The following is a 23,017-nucleotide window of genomic DNA, read 5'->3' as shown; positions in this document are numbered from 1 at the left end:
GTGTTCCTTTTTGGCCTAGCCATATCCTGCGTTCTTATGTGGGGAGCAGGACTAGAGGCCTTGCAGACCGCCCTGCACGTCAAATGGCGCAGTGAGCAGAGTCCCCCACATGACACCAATCCAGCCACCAGCAAGAATATAGTGGTATGATTCCCCTATCTTTGGCTTCATGGTTGTTCCTTTTTGGCCTCACCATATCCTGCATTCTTGTGCGAGGAGCAAGAGCTGAGACCCAGCACGACACCCTCTGTACGGGTACTGGCGGATATTTGCTTTTGTGTCTCGACCCGCCGCCATCGAGAATATAGTGAATATAGTGTTATGAACCTCCTATCCATGGCTCCATTGGTGTTCCTTTTCGGCCTCAATGTCTCCTGTGTTCACCTGCCGGGAGCTGAGACACTGCATTACAGTCATTGTGGCCTTTACTGCGCAGGTGTGAGTGACTGATTTAATCTAGTTGGGTGTTTTGTACCTATTTGTTTCCTCATACGGGTAGATTATTATAGTGAGAAGGGGAAGTTTTGAGTGGAGAGGGAAGGTCTTTTGGGTGGTTGCATTCTGTGGGTGATGTTCGACGTGAAGGAATGCAGAGGTCTGATGCCTATTGTGGGGACAGAGTCCCAGAGAGCAGTTTCCAGGCTCTTGGCCTCACGTGGAAAGGTGCTGGCTTGAGTAGTAGATGGCCATCAGCGGTGACTGGTGGATATAACTGCCGTGACTGCATTGGTTGATTTGTTGGTTGGCAGACAGAGAAGTGGACAGCAGGTTGCAGATCGTGTGGATCCTACTTCGTGTGTGTCTCACCCGGCCGCCAGAGAGACTGGGGTGCAGGAAGACCCCTTGTTGGGGTACTGGTGGATGTTTGCTCCTTGTGTCTCCAACCCAGCCACCAGCGAGAATATAGTGGTATGACTCCCCTATCTATGGCTCCGTGGGTGTTCCTTTTTGGCCTCACCATGTCCTACGTTCTTATGTGGGGAGCGGGAGCTGAGACCCCACATGACACCCTGCATGACACCTATCTCTAACTGCCTGCCTTGTTTTCTCCTTGAGAGATGTGACCCCCATAAAATCTCTATGGGAAGTTGAGGGACAGGAGGTCTTTTCCTCTGTATCTGCTTCCTGCTGTGCAGGAGCATAGAGCTGTCCCTACCTATTGGGGGATTCACGGAACTTCTGCCCTATCTGATCTTAGATGAGAGGAAGAGGTCTTGAGATCTGCCTGGAAGACTGTGTTGGCTTTAGTTGGGACTGGTAATCTTGCTGGGGTATCATCTGTATCCCCAAGGCCCCTGAGTGAGGAAAAATAGATTTTGGTTAAAGAGAGTTAAAAGTGTTGGTCCAAGAAGCAGGACCCAAAGCCATCAACACAAGGTGGCTGTGTGAAAGAAATTCTGTTTAGCTTTGTGTAGCCTGTGGTCTATTCCTCTGGTTAATCAGGTCATTCAGGTTGCAGTGCTCACCTAGGAGCTGGGCCTGGAATGGCATGGGGCAGGGGTAGAGGACTTCCTATGATTCAGGCGAGGAACAATCTTCTGTTTAAGATTCAAAAGCTGGGGGTGGCCAGAGAGTTCAGTTGATTAGAGTGCGAGCTCTGAGCAACACAGTTGCCCGTTCAATTCCCACATGGGTTGGTGGGCTGTGCCCCCTGCAACTAAGATTGAAAATGGTGACTGAATTTGAAGCTGAGCTGCGCCCTCCACAACGACTTGGAGCTGATGGGCTCTGGAGAAACACACTGGTCCTCAGTGTTGCCCAATTAAAAAAAAAAAAAAAAAAAAAAAAGATTAAAAAGCTGATTTGAAAGGTGATTAAGATCAGGAACTAGGGAGCTAAGAAACTTGTTTGGCCTGTATCATGACTAGCTTTTTTTTTTCTTTTGTTTTTCATTTTTTAAAACTTTTAAAAATTAGTTTCAGGTGCACAAAACAATGTAATAGTTAGACATTTATCATTTATATCCTTCATATAGAGACAACCCCCCACCCCCCCCATCCACTATTCCTCTGACATCGCACACTGCCATTACATTTCCACTGTCTCTATTCCTGATGCTGTACTCCACTTCTTGTGATTATACGTATATATATCTAAAATTGTAGTTGACATTCGTTATTGTTCAGCTTCAGCTTCAGGTGTACGGTGCAGTGATCAGGCATCTACATCAAACCTGAGGTGGTCTCCCTAATGAAAGAAGTGTCCATCGGGTACCCTACAAAATCTTTGGAACATTATTAATCAATGATGACTAACTTTTAAAATCCTCAATTCCAAGGTTTCCTTGGTACGGTGAGATTATGGGACCTCAAAGGCTGACTTAATGGAAAGCGCTTCCCCCATGCCCCTCCCAAGGGGTGCCTCCAGCTGCTGTGTACATTTCAAACTTCAAAAAAAGTGGCCATCTAAAGGGGCTATATTTGTATTATCACTGAGCAGGAAAAACAGGTGGCTGGGTATTTACCCACACAAATTCTTAAATCTACCTCCTGCTTCCTAAGTGACACTAGCTCTTTTCTATTCTCTAATGACAAACAGAATGTAGGCTGATAGTAATAACAGTAACAATAGCATGTTTCCCCGAAAATAAGACCTAGCCGGACCATCAGCTCTAATGCGTCTTTTGGAGCAAACATTAATATAACACCTGGCCTCATATTAAAATAAGAGCGGGTATTATATGATATTATATTAGACCGGGCCTTATTTTAATATAAGACCCGGTATAATATAATATAATATAATATAATATAATATAATATAATATAATACCTGGTCTTATTTTAATATAAGGCTGGGTCTTATATTAATTTTTGCTCCAAAAGACGCATTAGAGCTGATGGTCCGGCTAGGTCTTATTTTTGGAGAAACACGGTAATAATCATAAGGAACAGAACTGACAAATATTAAAAAATGTGGACGGAAAAAGGGGCTACATATTAAACCTGACAAGCTCAGGAGACTGAAAATAACCACATAAGATGGGATGGCGTGAGCATAAAAAATTTCATAACTAAGTTGGCCATGGCGGGAAGTCACATTTTTAGCTTCCTTTATCAAGTTAATCTGTGCCTTTAATCTTGTTGTTTTGCACCTAAGATAACATCTTTGGAATGTCAGTAATCCTTTTTCCCCACCGGAGGTGGAAACTGCAAAATTCCTCATTATGCTTGTCTCCTGATTACCATCTCTATGTGCTGTTAACAAACTGGCTGTTAACTATCTTGCAGCCACCTCTGTAAAAGAAGTACCTGTCTCCAATTTACTTTTATCGAATCATAGAGATTCCCTCCTTTGCTTTCTACCACCCCCTTAATCTTACCAATGGATTTCATGTAACCTTCCTCCTTTGATTTTATGTATAAAATAAGCTGCAACCCCCCATTTCATGGAGCATTTTCTCAGTCCGTGGAGACTTCGTTTCCCAGCAATTGTCATCAGTTTGGCTCAAATAAACTCTTATAAGCTTTCTCTTAGGCTGGATGTTTTTCGTCAACAAAAGAATTAGTAAAAATCTCTCATTCTGAGCGAGCCTCATTTCCTGAACCCTATTTCGGTGCCTGGACAGGACTGTAAGCAAAACAGTGGTAGACCGTCTGGTCTTGGGGGAGGGGCGGTGGAGAGTCTTGGTAGCTGGAGAGAAAAAAAGAAGACAGGATGGATTAACCCCAAGGGGCTGATCCTCTCTGAGATAGGCAAATAGAAATTCCAGGGAGGTGGTACATTTTTCCTGTTTCTGGCAAAGACTGTACGGTGGGGGGCCGGGCTGGGAGGGACCACCCTGTCCCTGCTGCGCTGATGGGAGGGTTAATTGGGGACCCAAGCTCACTGTTAATGTTACCATGCTGAAAGTCTGGCTGTTTGCTGCACGAAAGCCAAAACTTGAGAGACGAAGATGGTGGAAAGAAAAGCAGGTTTATTCAAAATGCCGGCATTCCGGGACGATGGCAGATTCCTGTCCAAAGCGGCCTCCCCAGTATGGCCAAAAGGATTTATTGGCAGGTAAGGAGAAGCAGAACAAAGGAAACGGGCAATTGATCAGGCCTGGAAAAAGGTGTTTCCCAGAGGTTGGTTTGTTTCAAGCATAGGAGTTAAATCTTACGCAGATATAAAGACTTTCAAGTCAGAGTCCTGGCGGTTTCCTTGGGGAAGCAGGGTCATTGAGCCTGGTCTGCGTATGGTCTGGAGTATGCAGAACCATCGAAACTGGTATGGAATAAACAGAACTGTTAAGACAGGATTGTCACGGTGGCACTATGTATCTGCTGTTTTGAGATTTCGATCTCTGGTATAATTTGATTTAACAAGTGTAATTTAGGCTGGGACTTTTTGAAAGTTTTTCTTTCTGTTTCCTTTCCGCCAGGCCTGAATGATTCTGCTAGCTGTACATTTACCATGCATACCAGTTTCAAGGTTTCTGTTTACTTTGGCCCAGGGCTGGCCCTGCGACTGGGTTTTGCATTAGTACGGGATCCGCTCCTGGCTCCAACTTAAATCTGCATAACGTATGCAAAGGTTGTGATAACCAGCTTTACCGCACCTTCCCCCAACCCCAACTTCTGGAAAATACAAAACTTGAGACCAAAGACTCGAGGCAGTAGTTTCCAGCAGACTCTGCCCAGCGGACCCTCCTACTTTAACAGATCTTCCTTCGGTATTTCTACCTGACTCGTGAATTCCTTCACCGCCAGTAAGCAAGCAGCCACAAGAACCATTGAAAGTGGTATGCATAGTAAATGTATATAAACAGTCATTAAGGTTTTGAGGGAGGGGAGGGGAGCGAAGAAAAGAAAAACTCAAAAAGTCCCAAGCTAAATTACACTGTTAAAACGAGTTACACTAGAGGTGTAAATCTCAAAGTAGAAAATACAGTGTCACCGTTACACGGGCCTCGCTGGTCAAAGCTGACGTGAACTGAAGCCACTGGGCAGCCTGAGTCCTTTCCTGCCTGAGCATCGTCTCATTACTTTGCAGGCAGGCAGGCGCGCTTCTGGACGCCAGACAAGAGGAAGGGTACCGCCTGGCCGAGATCTGAGGAGATTTGAAAGAACAGAGGCTATCCCAAGGTGAGGGCCAACACAAAAGCGGGCCCAGGACTGCATTGCCTATGTCCCCTTTCCTGACCCTGTTCGGGTCCATTTTGGGGCAAAAAAAAAAAAAAAAAAAGGTGGGTTTGGGGGAGGGCCGGTAGTCAGGTTTGAGTAACCGCTCTACTGCATGGAGAGCAGTCTGGCCTCTGGCCCAGGGAAACAGGAGGTGGTAAAAAATGCCCGGCTTCCCTGCAAGTGGATGAGAACGTAGGAGCCACCCGCAAAGAACTGGAAAGAAAAAGGGGCCGAGGAGCTGATCCCGCCCCATAGCCACGCCCTTTTCGTTAAGATGCATAAAATGGCGTGCCTTGGGGAATTCTGGGGAGGTGAGCGGAAAATCCGAGTGGGCGTCTGCTTCCGATTGTGCAGGATGTGGGCGTGTTCACGAGAGAAAGGCTGAGGAAGAGGTAAGTACGCACGGTCTCTGTAAAAGGGTGAAATAGTGGCTGGTGACTGCAGCCCCCAGGGGTGGGGGCGGGCAGACACAGAAGTGAATTTTTTCTAGCACTGCATTCCCCACACTCTCCTTGCCCAGCTGTGTGTGTGTGTGTGTGTGTGTGTGTGTGTGCGCGTGTGCGCGCGCGCGCGTACATTCCTCATAATTTCACCTTGCCGTGCGTGAGTATACCCTACATTCTCACCTTCCGTGTGTGTGTTCACTCCTGACACTTCCTGTGTGCATGTTGTGTACATTTCCCACAGTCTCGCCCTGCCATGTTCGTGTGTACATTCACCACATTCAGCTGCCGTCTGAGTGTGTGCATTCCCCACAGACCCTCCCAGCCGTTTGTAGGTGCAGTCCGCCACGCACTCAACCTGCCGTGCATGTTCATAACTCACTCTCACCATGTGCATGTGAGTACATTTGTGTGCATTCCCTACACTCACCTTGCCATATGTGTTCATTGCAAAAACTTATACTGCCGTCCATGTGTATTCCCCACACTCTCACCCTGTAATGTGTGTGAATTGCCCATATCCTCACCCTGCAGTGTGTGTGCATTCCCCACACTGTGCCTTTCTGTGTGTGTTGTTTGTGTACATTACCCACAGTGGCCCAAGTATGTGTGTAATTCCCTACGATCTCCTTGCCACCTGTGGGTTCATTACCCACAGTCTCTCCCTGCCATGTGTAGGTGCATTACCCACAAAGCCGTGCTGCTGTGCATGTGTGCATTCACCATAATCTCACCCTTCCTTGGATATTGCCCACACTCTCTCCATGCTGTGTGTGTTTGTGTGCATTCCCACATTCACCTGGCCATGTGTGTGCATTCCCCACACTCTAGTTCTGTTGTGTGTGTGCATCCCCCCTCACCCTGCTGTGTGTATGCACTTTCTACACTCTTGCCCTGTGTCATCCTGCCATATGCGTGTATGTACTTCCCACATTCTCACCCTGCTGTGTGATTGTGATCCCACACTCGCTCCTTCTCATCTGTGTGTTCATTGTCTACATTCCTGCCCTGCTGAGTGTAGGTGTTTCCCACACACTCACCCTGCCTTGCATGTGCATAACCCACACTCTCACTCTGCCGCGTGTGTAAATTCCTGACACTCTTATCCTGCGGTGTCTGTTCATTCCCTACACTGTTGCCTTGCTACGTGTGTGCATTCCCCACACTTGCTCTACTGTGTGTGTGTATTTACTACCCTCTCCCTGATCTCTTGGTGTGCATTGTCCACGCTCTCGCACTGCCTTGTGCACACCCCACAAGATCGCCATGCTGTGTGTGTCCATTCCACATTCTCCAACCCTGCTCTGTGTTTTTTACTTCCCTACAACCTCACCCTGCCCTGTGTGTTCATTCCCAACACTGTCCGTTTGCTGTGTGTGTTTAGTTTGTGGGTTCATGCCGGATGTCCCTCCGCTGTCTAGGTGCATTACCAGACACGTCTGCCTTGTGTGCGTCTTCCCCGTACTCACCAGGATGGGTGTGCGTCCCCAACACTATCACGTGGCTGTGTGTGCGTTCCCCACACTCTCTCCCTGCTCTATGGGTTGATACCCCACACTGTCTCCCTGGCACATGTGGGTTCGATCTGCAATCACCCTGCTGTGCATGTCCATTCTCCACAGTCTTGCACTGCTGTGTGTGCATTACACACATTCCCACAATGCTGTGTGCATGTGTGTGCATTCCCCACACTCTTGCCTTGCATTTCTGTGTGTGTACGTTCCCGCACACTTTCACCTTGTGCACGTGTGTACATTTCCCATTATGTTGGCCTGTTGTGTGTATGTTTGTGCATTTCGCACACTTTCACTGGGCTGTGTGACATTCCCCACACTCTTTCCTTGACGTGTGTACATTTCTCACACTGCCTTGTGTGTGTGTTCATTCCCCACACTCAACCTGCTGTGTGTGAATCCCCATGTTGTCTCCCGGCCATGTGTGGGTCCATTACCAACACTACACACGCATGTATGTGTGTACATTTCTAGTGTCTGGCCGTACGGTTTGCACGTGTTGCATTCCCTACACTCGCCTTGATGTGTGTGTGCATTGCACACACTTTCCTTGACGTGTGTGCATTGTCCCCTCATGCCCTGCTGTATGTGTGTAGATTCATCAGTCTCGCCTGGTCGTGTGTGCATTCCCCACACTCTCACCTGGCTGTGCGTGTGCATTCCCCACACTTAACAGCTGGCTGTTACTGAGTGTTCCCCACACTCTCAGCTGGCTGTGTTTTTCTGTTCCCCACACTCTCACCTGGGTGTGTGTGCATTAACCACACTGTCAGCTAGCTCTGTGTGTATTCCCCATAGACTGAGTTGTCCATGTCAGCCAATTCCCCATACTTACACCTGGTTGTGTGTGTTCCCCACAATCTCAGCTGGCCATGTGTGTGCATTCCCCATACTCTACCTTTCTGTGTGCGTGTGTTCCGCACATTCAAAGCTGGCCATGTGTTTGCATTCCCAACATTGTCACATGGCTCTGTGTGTGTATTCCCCACACTCTCAGGTGGCTGTGTGTGTGGGGGGGTTCCCCACACCCTGAGCTGTCCATATGTGCATTCCCTACACTCTCAGCTAGCTGTATGTATGCATTACCCACACTGTCTGCTGGGTGTGTGTGCCCCACAGCCTCAGCTGTCCGTGAGTGTGCATTCCCCACAGTCTCATCTGGCTGTGTGTGTGTTCCCCACTCTCTCACCCTGTGCTGTGTATTCGTTCCCACACTGTCATATTGTTGTGTGTGTTGTATGTGTGCATTCCCCACCCTGACACTGCTGTGTGTGTGAATCCCCTTACTCTCTCCCTGCCATGTGTGGGTCCATTCCCAGCACTCCCCATGTGCATGTTTTTGTATATTTCCAGTGGCTGGCCGTACTGTTTGCGTGTGTGTGCATTCCTCGCACTCGCCAAGGCCTGTGTGTTCTTGACCTCCTCGAACCCTGCTGTTGTGTGTGCATTTTTCACTCTCGCGGTCATGGGTGTGCATTCCCCAGGCTCTCACCTGGGTGTGTGTGTGCATTCTCCAGACTCTCCAGTTGCTGTGGGTGTTCATTTCCCACACTATCAGCTGACTGTGAGTGTTCCCCACAGTTTCAGCTGCCCATTTTTTAAAAATTTTATTTTGTTGGGGAATATTGGGGAACAGTGTGTTTCTCCAGGACCCATCAGCTCCAAGTAGTTATGGAGGGCACAGCTCAGCTCCAAATCCAGTCACCGTTTTCAATCTTTAGTTGCAGGGGGCGCAGCCCACCATCCCATGCGGGAATTGAAGCAGCAACCTTGTTGAGAGCTTGTGTTCTAACCAACTGAGCCATCCAGCCACCCCCAGCTGCCCTTTTTGTGTGCATAGCCTACACTGTCAGCTACCCGTTTGAGTGCATTGCCCACTCTCTCACCTTGGTGTTAGTGAGTGTTCCTTACATTTTCACCTGGTCGTGTGTGTGCATTCCTAACACTATCAATGGCTGTGTGTATGTGTAATCCACACTTACATGTGGCTTTGTGTGTGTAGGTTCCCCACAATTTCAGCTGCCATGGGTGTTCATTCCCAGCACTCGCATCTAGTTGTGTGTGTGCATTACCCCCACTATCTGCTGTGTATGTGTGTACACCACAGACTCAGCTGTTAGTGTGTATGCATTCCTCACAGTCTCACCTGGATGTGTGTGTGTTCCCCACACTTTCACCCTGCCCTGTGTCATTTGCCACCCTGTCACGCTGCTGTGTGCATTGTACATGGGCATTCCCTACCCTGACCCTGCTGTGTGTGTGAGCCCTCATACTCTCTCCCTCCCATGTGCGGTTCCATTCCCAGCACTTTGCCTGTGTGTATGTATGTGTACATTTCCAGTATCTGACCGTACTCTTCTCGTTTGTGTGCATTTCCCACACTCGCTGTGATGTGTGGTGCATTGCACACACTCTTTCCTTGGTGTGTGTATGCATTGCCCCCTCGAGCCCTGCTGTTGTGTGTGCATTTATCACTCTCGCACTGTCATCTGTGTGCATTCCCCACACTCTCAGCTAGCCGTGTGTGTGCATTATTCACACTCTTAGCTGGCAGAGTGTGTCCATTCCCTGTGGGTATCTTGTCTGTTAGTGAGTGTCCCCACACTCACAGCGGTGTATGTGTGTATATTCCCCACACTCTCAGCTAGCCATGTGTGTCCATTCCCTACCTCTCACTTGGCTGATTGTGTATTTCCCACATACTCAGTTGGCCGTGTGTGTGCATTCTCCACACTGTCTGCCAGGTGTGTATGTTCCCCACAGCCTCAGCTGTCCATGAGTGTGCATTCTCCGCACTCTCACCTGGCTGTGTGTGTGTTCCCCACACTCTCACCCTACGCTGTGTGTTCATTTGCTACCCTGTCATGTTGCTGTGTGTATTTTATTTGTTCATTCCCCAGCTGACCTTGCTGTGTGTGTGAATCCCCATATTCTCTCCATGCCATGGGTGGGTCAATTGCCAACACTCCCCGTGTGCATATGTGTGTACATTTCTTTTTAGTGTCTGTCCATAGTGGTTCCTTGTGTGTGCATTCCCTACACTCGCCATGATGTGTGTGTACATTGCACACACTCTTTCCTTTGCGTGTGTATCCATTGCCCCCTTGGGCCCTGTTTTGTGTGCATTTCTCACTCTCGAGCTTTCATGGGTATGCACTCTCCACGCTCTCACCTGGGTGTTAGTGAGTGTTCCCCACATTTTCACCTGGTCGTGTGTGTGTGCATTCCCAACACTATCAGTTGGCTGTCTGTATGTGTTATCCACACTCACATGTGGCTTTCTGTGTGTGAGTTCCGCACACTTTCAGCTGGCCGTTTGTGTGCATTCCCACACTCTGAACAGCCTTCATTTTTGTGTTCCCCATATTCTCATCTGGGCACATGTGTGCATTATCCACACTCTCAGCTTGCCATGTGTGTTCATTCCCCTCTTGATCACCTGTCTGTCCGTGAGTTTTCCCCGCATACCCAGCTGGCCCATGTACTCATTCCCCACACTCTCAGGTGGCTGTGTGTGTGTTTCCCACATACTCAGCCGGCTCTGTGTGTGCATTCCCCACACTGCCAGCTGGCTCTTTATGTGCACCTCCCAGATACTCAGCTGTCCTTGCATGTGGATTCCCCACACCCTCCACGGCCTCTGTGTTTGTGTTCTCCACATTCTCAGCTGGGCTTGTGTGCATTCCCCACAATGCATTCTCTGCTTGCCTTGTGTGTATATTCACCACACTCTCAGCTAGCTGTGTGTGTGTATTTCCCAACCTCTCACTTCGCTGTTTGTGTTATTTCCCACATTTTCAGCTCGTCGTGTGTGTGTATTCCCAACATATCAACTAGCTTTGTGTGTGTGTTCCTCACACTCACATGTGGCTTTGTGTGTATATGTTCTCACTTCCAGGTGGCCATTTGTGTGCATGCTCCACACTCTGTACAGCCTTTGTTTTTGTGTTCTCCACACTGTCATTTGGGTATGTGGGTGTGTTCCCCACACTCTCATCTTGTCTCAGCTAGTATTGTGTGTGCATTATCCATACTCTGAACTTGCCGTGTGTGTCTATTCCCCTCACTAACATTTGTCTGTTAGTGAGCGTTCCCCACACTTTCAGCTGGCCCGTGTATTCATTCCTAATACTATCACATGGCTGTGTGTATGTATTCCCCATACTCTCAGGTGGCTGTGTGTGTGGTGTGTGTGTGCACGTTTCCCACACTCAGCTGCCTGTTCGTGTGCATTCCGCACATTCTCAACTGCCTGTGTTTTTGTTTTCCCTCACTCTCAGCAGGCCGTGTGTGTGTGTATGTGTGTGTGTGTGTGTGTGTGTGTGCATTCCCCACACTGTCACCTGGTCCTTTCTGTGTACCTCCCAGACTAAGTTGGCTGTGAGTTTGCATTCCCCACACTCTCCATGGCCTATGTGTTTGTATTCCCCACAGTCTTTGCTGGGCTTGTATGTGGATTGCCCACACTCTCAGGTGGTCTTGTGTGCATTACCCACAAACTCTGTTTGCCTTGTGTGTACATTCACCACATACTCAGCTAGCCGTGTGTGTGCATTTCCCAAACTCTCACTTCGTTCTTTATGTGTTATTTCCCACATTTTTAGCTCGCCCTGTGTGTCCATTCCCCTCGGTATCACCTATCTGTTAGTGAATGTTCCCACACTCTCAACTGGCCAGTGTATTATTTCCCAACTCTACCACGTGGCTGTGTGTATGTATTCCCCACACTCTCAGGTGGCTGAGTGTTTGTGCATTTCCCACAGATTCACCAGGCTGTGCGTGTACATTCCCCACACTCTCAACGGCCTTTGTTTTTGTGTTCTTCACACTCTCAGCTGTGTGTGTATGTGCATTCCCCTACCTCTCACTTGGCTGATTGTGTATTTCCCACATACTCAGTTGGCCGTGTGTGTGCATTCTCCACACTGTCTGCCAGGTGTGTGTGTTCCCCACAGCCTCAGCTATTTGTGAGTGTGCATTTTCCGCATTCTCACCTGGCTGTGTGTGTGTTCCCCACACTCTCACCCTACGCTGTGTGTTCATTTGCTACCCTGTCATGTTGCTGTGTGTATTTTATTTGTTCATTCCCCAGCTGACCTTGCTGTGTGTGTGAATCCCCATATTCTCTCCATGCCATGGGTGGGTCAATTGCCAACACTCCCCGTGTGCATCTGTGTGTACATTTCCAGTGTCTGTCCATAGTGGTTCCTTGTGTGTGCATTCCCTACACTCGCTGTGATGTGTGTGTGCATTGCACACACTCTTTCCTTGGCGTGTGTCCATTGCCCCCTTGAGCCCTGCTATTGTGTGTGTATTTTTCACTCTTTCGCTCTCATGGGTTTGCATTTCCCACGCTCTCACCTGGGTGTGTGTGTGTGCATTCGCCACACTCTCTGGTTGCCGTGGGTGTTCATTTCCCACACTCTCAGCTGGCTGTTTGTGAGTGTTCCCCACAGTCTCAGCTGTGCATAACATACACTGTAAGCTGTCCATTTGTATGCATTCCTCACTCTCTCATCTTGGTGTTAGTGAGTGTTCCCCACATTTTTTCCTGGTCGTGTGTGTGTGTGTGCATTCCCAACACTATCAATTGGCTGTCTGTATGTGTAATCCACACTCACATGTGGCTTTGTGTTTGTGGGTTCCGCACACTCTCAGCTGCCCTTGTGTGTGCATTGTCCACACTCTTAAGATCACCGTGTGTGTCCATTCCTCTTGCTATCACCTGTCTCTTAGAGTGTTCCCCACACACTCAGCTGGCCGGTGTACTCATTCCCAACACTATCAAGTGGCTGTGTGTATGTATTCCCCATACTCAGTGGCCGTGTGTGTGTGTGTGTGTGTGTGTGTGTGTTTCCCACAGACTCAGCCGGCTGTGCATGTACATTCCGCACATTCTCAACTGCCTGTGTTTTTGTTTTCCCCCACTCTCAGCGGGCCGTGTGTGCGCGTGCATTATCCATACTGTCAGCTGGCTCTTTATGTGTACCTCTCAGACTCAGCGGGCTGTGCGTGTACATTCCCCACACGCAAAGGCCTATGATTTTATGTCCCCCACCCTTTCAGCTCGCTGTATATATGTCCATTCCCCTTGCTATCACCTATCTGTTAGTGAGTGTTCCCCACACTCTCAGCTGGCTGGTGTATTCATTCCCCACGTGAACACGTGGCTGTGTGTGTGTTTCCCATAGACTCCCCTGAGTGTATGTGTGCTTTCTACACACTCTCAACTGCCTGTGTTTTTGTGTTCCCTCCCTCTCAGCAGGCCGTGTGCGCGCATTCCCCACACTGTCAGCTGGCTCTTTATGTGCACCTCCCAGATACTCACCTGGCCATGTGTGAGTGGTCCCACACTCTAAGCTGGCCATGTGTGTGCGTTTCTAAACTGTCACACGGCTGTGTGTGTGTTCCCCAACTCGCAGCTGACCGAGTGTGCACATCTCCAGCACTCTCATCTAGCTGTGTGTGTGTAACGCTCACGGTCAGCTGTCTGTGTGTGTTCCCCACACTTGCACTTAGTCATGTGTGTGCATTACCTACAGGGATAGCTGTTCGTCTGTTGCATTTCCCACTCTCTCAACAGCCTTTGTGTTTGTGTTCCCCTTATTCTCATCTGGGCATGTAGATGCATGCCCCACAATCTCATCTTGTTGTGTGTGCATTCCCCACGCAACTCAGCTGGTCGTGTGTGTGCATTATCCACACTCTAAGCTCACCGCGTGTGTCCATTCCCTTTGCTGTCACCTGTGTGTTAGTGAGTGTTCCCCACACTCTCAGCTGGCTTGTGTGTGTGTGCATCTGCGTGTGAATATGTGCGTTTCCCACATACTCAGCTGACTGTGCGTGTGCATTCTGCACACTCTCAACCGCCTGTATTTTTGTTTCCCTCACTCTCAGCAGGCCGTGTGTGCGTGTGCGTGTGTGTGTGTGTGCATTCCCCACACTGTCAGCTGGTCCTTTATGTGTACCTCCCAGACTAAGTTGGCTGTGCGTGTGCATTCCCCACACACTCAGCTTGCCTTGTGTGTGCATTCACCACACTCTCAGCTATGTGTTCGTGTGTATTTCCCAACCTCTCACTTCGCTGTTTATGTGTTATTTTCCACATGCTGTGCTGACCGTGACTGTCCATTCTCTACACTGTCTGTTGGGTGTGTGTGTTCCCACTGACTCAGCCATCCATGAGGTGCATTCCCGACAGTCTCACTTGGCTGTGTGTGCATTGCCCAGTCTTTCCTTGGCGTGTGTGCATTGCCCCTGGAGCCCTGCTGTTTTGTGCGCATTCATCACTCTCGTGCTGTCATGTGTGTGCATTCCCCACACTCTCAAGTAGCCAAGTGTGTGCATTCCTTAACCTCTTACTTGGCTGATTTTTTTTTTTTTTAATTAAAGTTTATTGGGGTGACAATTATTGGTAAAGTTACATAGCCTTCAGGTATACAATTCTGGAATACATCATCTATATCGCACATTGTGTGTTTACCACCCAGAGTCAGTTCTCCTTCTATAACCATATATTAGACCCCGTTACCCTCTTCTAGAGCCCTGCTCCCCCTCTTCTTGCTTACCCTCTAGTAACTGTTCACCTATTGTCTATGTCTATGAGTTTTGTTTCTACATTTGTTTGTCTTGTTCTTTTGTTGTTTTCAGTTTTATATACCACATATCAGTGAAATCATATGATTCTCTACTTTTTCTGTCTGACTTATTTCGCTTACCATTATAATCTCAGAATCCATCCATGTTGTCACAAATGTTCCTATATGATCTTTTCTTACCGCCCAATAGTATTCCATTGTGTATATGTACCACAAGTTCTTTATCCATTCATCTATCGAAGGACATTTTGGTTGTTTCCATGTTTTGGCCACCGTAAACAAAGCTGCAATGAACATTGGAGCACACGTGTCTTTATGCATAAATGATTTCAAATTCTTTAGGTAGATACCCAGGAGAGGGATTTCTGGGTCATATGGTAATTCTATTCGTAATTTTTTGAGGAACCTCCACACTGCCTTCCATAACGGCTGCACCAGTCTGCATTCCCACCAACAGTGTATGAGGGTTCCTTTTTCTCCACAGCCTCTCCAACACTTGTTACTATTTGTTTTCTTGATGATAGCCATTCTGACTGGGGTGAGGTGATATCTCACTGTGGCTTTTATTTGCATTTCTCTGATGATTAGTGATGTTGAGCATTTTTCCATAGATCTATTTGCCATTTGTATGTCCGCTTTGGACAAATGTCTCTTCAGGTCCTCTGCCCATATTTCAATTGGGTTGTATGTTTTTTTGTTGTTGATTTGTGTGATATCCTTGTATATTTTGGATACTAGCCTCTTATTGGAGACACTGTAAATATCTTCTCCCATTCAGTTGATTGCCTCTTTATTTTGTCGATGGTTTCTTTTGCTGTGCAGAAGCTTTTAAGTTTGATATAGTTCCACTCATTTATTTTAGCTTTTACTTCCCTTGCCTTTGGAGTCAAATTCATAAAATGCTCTTTGAACCCAAGGTCCATAAGTTTAGTATCTATGTTTTTTGTTTATTGTGTCAGGTCTTAGGCTTAAGTCTTTGATCCATTTTGAGTTAATTTTGGTACATGGTGACAGATAGCAGTCCAGTTTCATTCTTTTGCACGTGGCTATGCAGTTCTCCTAGCACCATTTATTGAAGAGGCTGTCTATTCTCCATTGTATGTTTTTAGCTTCTTTGTCAAAAATTATCTGTCCATATTTATGTGGTTTTATTTCTGGATTCTCAATTCTATTCCATTGTTCTATGTGTCTGTTTTTCTGCCAATACCATGCTGTTTTGATTATTGTTGCCCTGTAGTACAAGCTAAAGTCGGGGAGTGTTGATACCTCCAGCATTGTTCGTTTTTCTTAGGATTGCTTTGGATATTTGGGGTCTTTTGTGGTTCCAAAGAAATCTGATGATTTTTTTTGTTGTGTTTCTTTAAAAAATGCCATTGGGATTTTGATGGGTATTGCATTAAATCTGTATATTGCTTTGGGTAATATGTCCATTTTAACTATGTTGATTCTTCCAAAACATGAGCAGGGATTGTCTTTCCATTTTTTTGTGTCTTCTTCAATTTCTTTCAAAAATGTCTTATAGTTTTCAGTATATAGGTCCTTCACATCCTTGGTTAAGTTTATTCCTAAGTATTTTATTCTTTTTGCTATAATTGCAAAAGGAATTGTTTTTTGTATTTCTTTTTCTGAGATTTCATTGTTAGCATATAGGAATGCAATGGACTTTTGTACGTTGGTTTTGTAGCCAGCAACTTTACTGTATTCGTTGATTGTTTCTTTTCTTTTTTTTTAAATTTACTGGGGTGCCAATTGTTAGTGAAATTACATAGATTTCAGGTGTACAATTCTGTATTACATCATCTATAAATCCAACTGTGTGTTCACCACCCAGAGTCAGTTCTCATTCCATCACCATATATTTGATCCCCTTACCCTCATCTCCCTTCGCCCACCCCCTTTACCCTCTGGTAACCACTAAACTATTGTCTGTGTCTATGAGTTTTTGTTTCTCATTTGTTTGTCTTGTTCTTTTGTTGTTTTTGGTTTATATACCACATATCAGTGAAATCATAAGGTTCTCTGCTTTTTCTGTGTGACTTATTTCGCTTAGAATTATACTCTCAAGATACATCCACGGTGTCACAAATGTTCCTATATCATCTTTTCTTACCGCCGAAAAGTATTTCGTTGTGTATATATACCACAAGTTCTTTATCCATTTATCTATCGAAGGACATTTTGGTTGTTTCCATGTCTTGGCCACCATAAACAAAGCTGCAATGAACGTTGGAGCACACGTGTCTTTATGGATAAATGTTTTCAAATTTTTTGGTTAGATACCCAGGAGAGGGATTTCTGGGTCATATGGTAATTCTATTCGTAATTTTTTGAGGAACCTCCACACTGCCTTCCATAACGGCTGCACCAGTCTGCATTCCCACCAACAGTGTATGAGGGTTCCTTTTTCTCCACAGCCTCTCCAACACTTGTTACTATTTGTCTTGTTGATGAAAGCCATTCTGACTGGGGTGAGGTGATACCTCATGTGGTTTTTATTTGCATTTGTCTGATGATTAGTGATGTTGAGCAGTTTTTCATATGTCTGTTTGCCATTTGTATGTCCTCTTTGGAGAAATGTCTCTTCAGATCCTCTGCCCATTTTTCAATGGGGTTGTTTGTTTTTCTGTTGTTGAGCTTCATGAGTTCCTTGTATATTTTGGATATTAGCCCCTTATCGGAGGCACTATTTGTGAAAATCTTCTCGCATTCAGTTGGTTGCCTCTTTAAGTTTTCGATGGTTTCTTTTGCTGTGCAGAAGCTTTTAAGTTTCATATATTCCAATTCGTTTATTTTAGCTTTTACTTCCATTGCCTTTGGAGTCAAATTCATAAAATGCTCTTTGACCCAAGGTCCATAACTTTAGTACCTATGTTTTCTTCTATGCAGTTTATTGTGTCAAGTCTTATGCTTAAGTCTTTGATCCATTTTGAATTAATTTTGGTACATGGTGACAGATAGCAGTCCAGTTTCATTCTTTTGCACATGGCTATCCAATTCTCCCAGCACCATTTATTGAAGAGGCTGTCTTTCCTCCATTGTATGTTTTTAGCTTCTTTGTCAAAAATTATCTGTCCATATTTATGTGGTTTTATTTCTGGGTTCTCAATTCTATTCCATTGGTCTATGTGTCTGTTTTTCTGCCAATACCATGCTGTTTTGATTATTGTAGCCCTGTAGTACAAGCTAAAGTCAGGGAGTGCGATACCTCCAGTATTGTTCTTTTTTCTTGAGATTGCTTTGGCTATTTGGGTTCTTTTGTGGTTCCAAACAAATCTGATGATTTTTGGTTCTATTTCTTTAAAAAATGCCATTGGGATTTTGATGGGGATTGCATTAAATCTGTGTATTGCTTTGGGTAATATGTCCATTTCAACTATGTTGATTCTTCCAATCTATGAGCACGGAATGTCTTTCCATTTCTTTGTGTCTTCTTCAATTTCTTTCAAAAATGTCTTATAGTTTTCAGCATATAAATCCTTCACATCCTTGGTTAAGTATATTCCTAGGTATTTTATTCTTTTTGCTGCAATTGCAAAGGGAATTGTTTTTTGTATTACTTTTTCTGAGATTTCATTGTTAGTATATAGAAATGCAATGGACTTTTCTACGTTGGTTTTGTAGCCAGCAACTTTACTCTATTCGTTGATTGTTTCTAACAGCTTTTTGGTGGAGTCTTTAGGGTTTTCTATATACAGCATCATGTCATCTGCAAAGAGTGATAATTTAACTTCTTCATTCCCAATTTGGATGCCTTTTATTTTTTTTCTCTTGCCTGATTGCTTTGGCAAGGACTTTCCAACACTATGTTGAAAAGCAGACGTGATAGGGGACAGCCCTGTCGTGTTCCTGAACGTAGAGCAAAGGGCTTCAGTTTTTCACCATTAATTATGAGATTAGCTGAGGGCTTGTCATATATGGCCTGTAGTATGTTAAGGTATTTTCCTTCTACACCTATTTTATTAAGTGTTCATCATAAATGGATGTTGTATCTTGTCAAATGCGTTTTCTGCATCAATTGATATAATCATATGATTTTTGTCCTTTATTTTGTTTATGTGACGTATCACATTGATGGACTTGCGGATGTTGAACCATCCTCTGGCCCAGGGATGAACCCCACTTGGTCGTGATGAATAATCTTTTTAATGCATTGTTGTATTCGATTTGCTAGAATTTTGTGTAGGATTTTTGCATCAGTATTCATCAGAGATTTTGGGCTGTAGTTTTCTTTTTTTGTGTTGTCCTTACTAGGTTTTGGTATCAGGGTAATGCTGGCCTCATAAAATGAGTTAGGGAGTACTGTCTCTTGTTCAATTTTTTGGAAGAGTTTGAGCAGGATTGGTATTAGATCCTCTGAAGGTTTGGTAGAATTCACTAGTGAAGCTATCTGGTCCTGGACTTTTGCTTTTCGGAAGGTTTTGGATGACTGATTCAATTTTGTTACTGGTGTTCAGTCTGTTCAGATTTTCCAGTTCTTCATGGTTCAGCCTTGGAAGGCTATATGTTTCTAAGAACTTGTCCATTTCTTCTAGGTTATTGAATTTGGTGGTATATAGTCCTTCGTAGTATTCTTTGGATGATCCTTTTTATTTCTGTGGCATCCGTGATAACTTCCCCGTTTTCATTTCTGATTTTGTTAATTAGTGTCTTCTGTGTTTTTATCTTAGTGAATCTAGCCAAGGGTTTGTCAGTTTTGTTAATCTTTTCAAAGAAACAGCTCTTTGTCACATTAATTTTTTCTATTGTCTGTTTGTTCTCTATTTCATTTATTTCTGTTCTGATTTTTGTTATTTCCTTTCTTCTGCTGACCTTGGGTTTTACTTGTTCTTCTTTTTCTAGTTCTTTAAGGTGTAACATGATGTTGTTTATTTTGGATTTTTCTTGTTTCTTGAGATAGGCCTGTAATGATATATATTTCCCTCTTAAAACTGCTTTTGCTGCATCCCCAAAATTTCGGTAGGATGTGTTTTCATTGTTATCTGTTCCTATGTATCTTTTGATCTCTAATTTCTTCTTTTACACAGTCATTCTTTAAAAGTATGTTCTTTATTCTCCATGTATTTTTGTTTTATCCTGCTTTCTTTTTGCAGTTGATAACCAATATCAAAGCCTTGTGATCAGAGAATATGCTTGGTATGATTTCAATCTTCTTAAATTTGCTGAGGCTGATTTTGTGTCCCAATATATGGTCTATCCTTGAGAATATTCCATGTACACTAGAAAATAATGTGTAGTCTGATGTTATAGGATGAAGTGCTCTATATATGTCAATTATGTCCATTTCATCTAATGTGTCATTTAGGGCTTCTATTTCGTTATTTATTTTCTGTTTGGATGATCTATCCATAGCTGTCAATGATGTGTTTAAGTCCCCCAGTATAATTGTGTTTTGGTCACAAAACACAATTTCTCTCTTTAGTTCTGTTAGTAGTTGCTAGGTATATTTCAGTGCTCCCTGACTGGGGGCATAAATATTGATGACTGTTATGTCTTCTTGATTTATAGTCCCCTTTACCATTATGAAATGTCCATCTTTGTCTATTGTTATCTTTTTCCCCCTGAAGTCTGTTTCATCTGATATCTTTATGGCTACACCTGATTTTCTCTGGGTACCATTTGCTTGGAGTGTCAATTTCCACCCTTTCACTCTGAGTCTATGCTTGTCCTTGTAGTTCAGATGTGTCTCTTGGAGACAGCATATGGTTGGGTTCAGTTTTTTGATCCAATCTGCTATCTGTGCCTTTTTATTGGTGAGTTCAGTCCATTTACATTTAGGGTGATTATTGGTATGTGAGGATTTCCTGTCATTCTGTCTTTAGTTGTCTGGTAAGAGTGTGTCTCCATGGTTTCTTTGCCTTTTTGTTTTTGTGTATTGTTTCTGTGTGGTGCTATTCTATGATGTTTCCCTCTGTTTCTTCTTTTATTACAGTATATATTTCTGTTTGGATTTTTTTTTTTGAGTGGTTGCCAGTTAATGTAAAAGAAATTTTCATATTTATAGTATTCCATTTTCTTCAGCATGCTTACTTTCTCCATTCCCATATTCCAGTTCAGGCCTTTACTCTCCCCCCTTTTATATTTTGGTTGTCACAAATGATTCCTATTTTTGCTGGTCAAATTGCCTCCTGCAGTATTTCTTGTAATGTAGGTCATGTGTTAGAAAAGTCCCTCAGCTCCTGTATGTCTGGAAAGATCTTTATTTCTCCTTCATATCGATAGGATATCTTTGCTGGATATATTATTCTTGGCTGATAATTTCTCTCTTTCAGTATTTTGAATATTTGATTCCACTGCCTCCTGACTGGTACATTTTCTGCTGAAAAATCTGATGATAATCTAATGGGCTTTCCTTTGTAGTTTACCGTCTTCTTTTTTTTGGCTGCCTTGAGAAATCTTTCTTTGTCGTTAAGTTTTTACAGTTTTAATATAATGTGCGTTGAGTTGGGGTTGAGGTATTTAGATGTTCTATTTGCTTCTTGGATTCGAGGATTCACTTATTTCTACAAGTTTGGGAAGTTTTCGTCAATTGTTTGTCAGAATATACTCTCTGTTCCCTTCTCTCTTTCTTCTCCTTCTGCAATGCCCGTTATTCTTATATTGATCTTTCTGATGGAGTCAAAAAGTTGTTGTAGAGTTCCTTTGTTTGTTTTAAATCTGAAATCTCTTCTTCCATCCATTTCGTTTCTGTATTTCTATCTTCGATAGCACTTATACTTTCACCCAAGTGGTGAACTCTACTTCCTATGTTGGCTATTTCATTCTTCATTTGTTTTATTGAGTTCTTAATCTCCAGAAATTCTATGCGGTTCTTTTTAAAAATTTCAATCTCTTTGATAAAATATTTATTTTGTTCTTTGATTTGTTTCTGAGTTAATTAAACTGCCTGTCTGTGTTTTCTTGCATCTCGTTGAATTTTTTAAGAACTGCAGTCTTGAATTCCCTGTCATTTAAGTCACATATTTCCATGTCTTCAAGTTCATTTTCTGGAGACTTTTCATTTTCTTCCTGAGTTGTCTTGTTACCTTCGTTATTCATGGTAATTAATGATTTATTATTTCTCTTCCTAGACATCTGCAGGAGTCCGTTCTGCAACAGGTTGATAGAAAGAGTTCTTTCTTTTGTTTTCCTGTAGCTGTTGGTAGAATGTTTTATTTGTTGTCCAACTGCAACCTTTTAGTGTCTCTCACACTGTAGTGTTATATTTTATCTGTGCTATTCCTTCTTTTCACACAATGGGGGGATTCCCTGGATGGTGGCCTTCTCTGTTAATAGTTCGCCTAAATAGGGCACCGCCTTTGTGGAGGGATGTGGAGAGCTTCTAAAGTTCCAAAACTCTTCCTGCACCAGATTCAGAGCCCATATGTTTCAGCAGTTCTGTTTACTCCTGCAGGGATCCTCCCAGATAGGTGAGGCCAGGGGCCGGGTGAGTTGTGAGAGATGGCCCAGAGCAATGGCAGGACCACCACTACAGCCGGTTCTGCTTCCACAGCTCCCTCCCGTTTGCAGGAACTAGTTGGGCTGCGAATCTGTTTTTGCGGTCCACAGTTCTCAGAAGAGCAAATATTCTGTTCTTTTGATCTGACACTGCTACTGTTCCGCTTCTAGCACCGGGCAGGTGAGGGTAGGGCGAGCTCTGGGAGGGTAGGGAGTGGGCGGCTTGTCTCAGTGCCTAAGGCTTCCATTCTCTGCTCGGCAGTGAGGAGTTACCCCACCGTTTTCAGCCTTCTTCCTCAGTCTTTGCTCTGAGGTCTCTGCTGTGAGCTTTTGGTTCAGCCGTGTTATATGCTGCCCCAGCACCCCTGTGGGCCGTAAGCGGAGCCCTAGCAGTCCGAGTTCTTCCCTCTCCCGCAGCTGCAGTAGTTCCGCGATGCAGCGAGCTTGGAGCACTGAGCTCGGTCTGCATCCTGTCCCCGTGCATTCCCGTCTCCACACTTCTCCCTTCTTCCCTCCCCGCTCATGGAATTTGCCCACCTTTAGATGATTTCATTAGTGGGCCTCTTCCTCTTGCCTGTGTGCTGTGCAGGGAGTCCTTTGTGGAGTTATAGTTGTTCAATTTGTTGTAAATTCCAGGGGAGATATCAAGAGGCTCACCTCATGCCACTATTTTTATGACGTCGTTACTTGGCTGATTATGTGTTTCCCACATACTCAGCTGGCTGTGTGTGTGCATTCCCCATACTGTCTGCCGAGTGTGTATTTCCCCACAGCTTCAGCTGTCCATGGTTTGCATTCTCTGCAGTATCACCTGGCTGTGTGTGTGTTCCCCACACTGTCACCCTGCACTGTGTGTTCATTTGCTATACTGTCATGTTGCTGTGTGTATTGTATGTGTGTATTCCACACCTGACCCTGCTGTG

The sequence above is a fragment of the Rhinolophus hipposideros genome (assembly GCF_964194185.1).
Source record: "Rhinolophus hipposideros genome assembly, chromosome: X".
Lineage (NCBI taxonomy): Eukaryota > Metazoa > Chordata > Mammalia > Chiroptera > Rhinolophidae > Rhinolophus > Rhinolophus hipposideros.
This window is presented reverse-complemented; position numbering follows the sequence as displayed.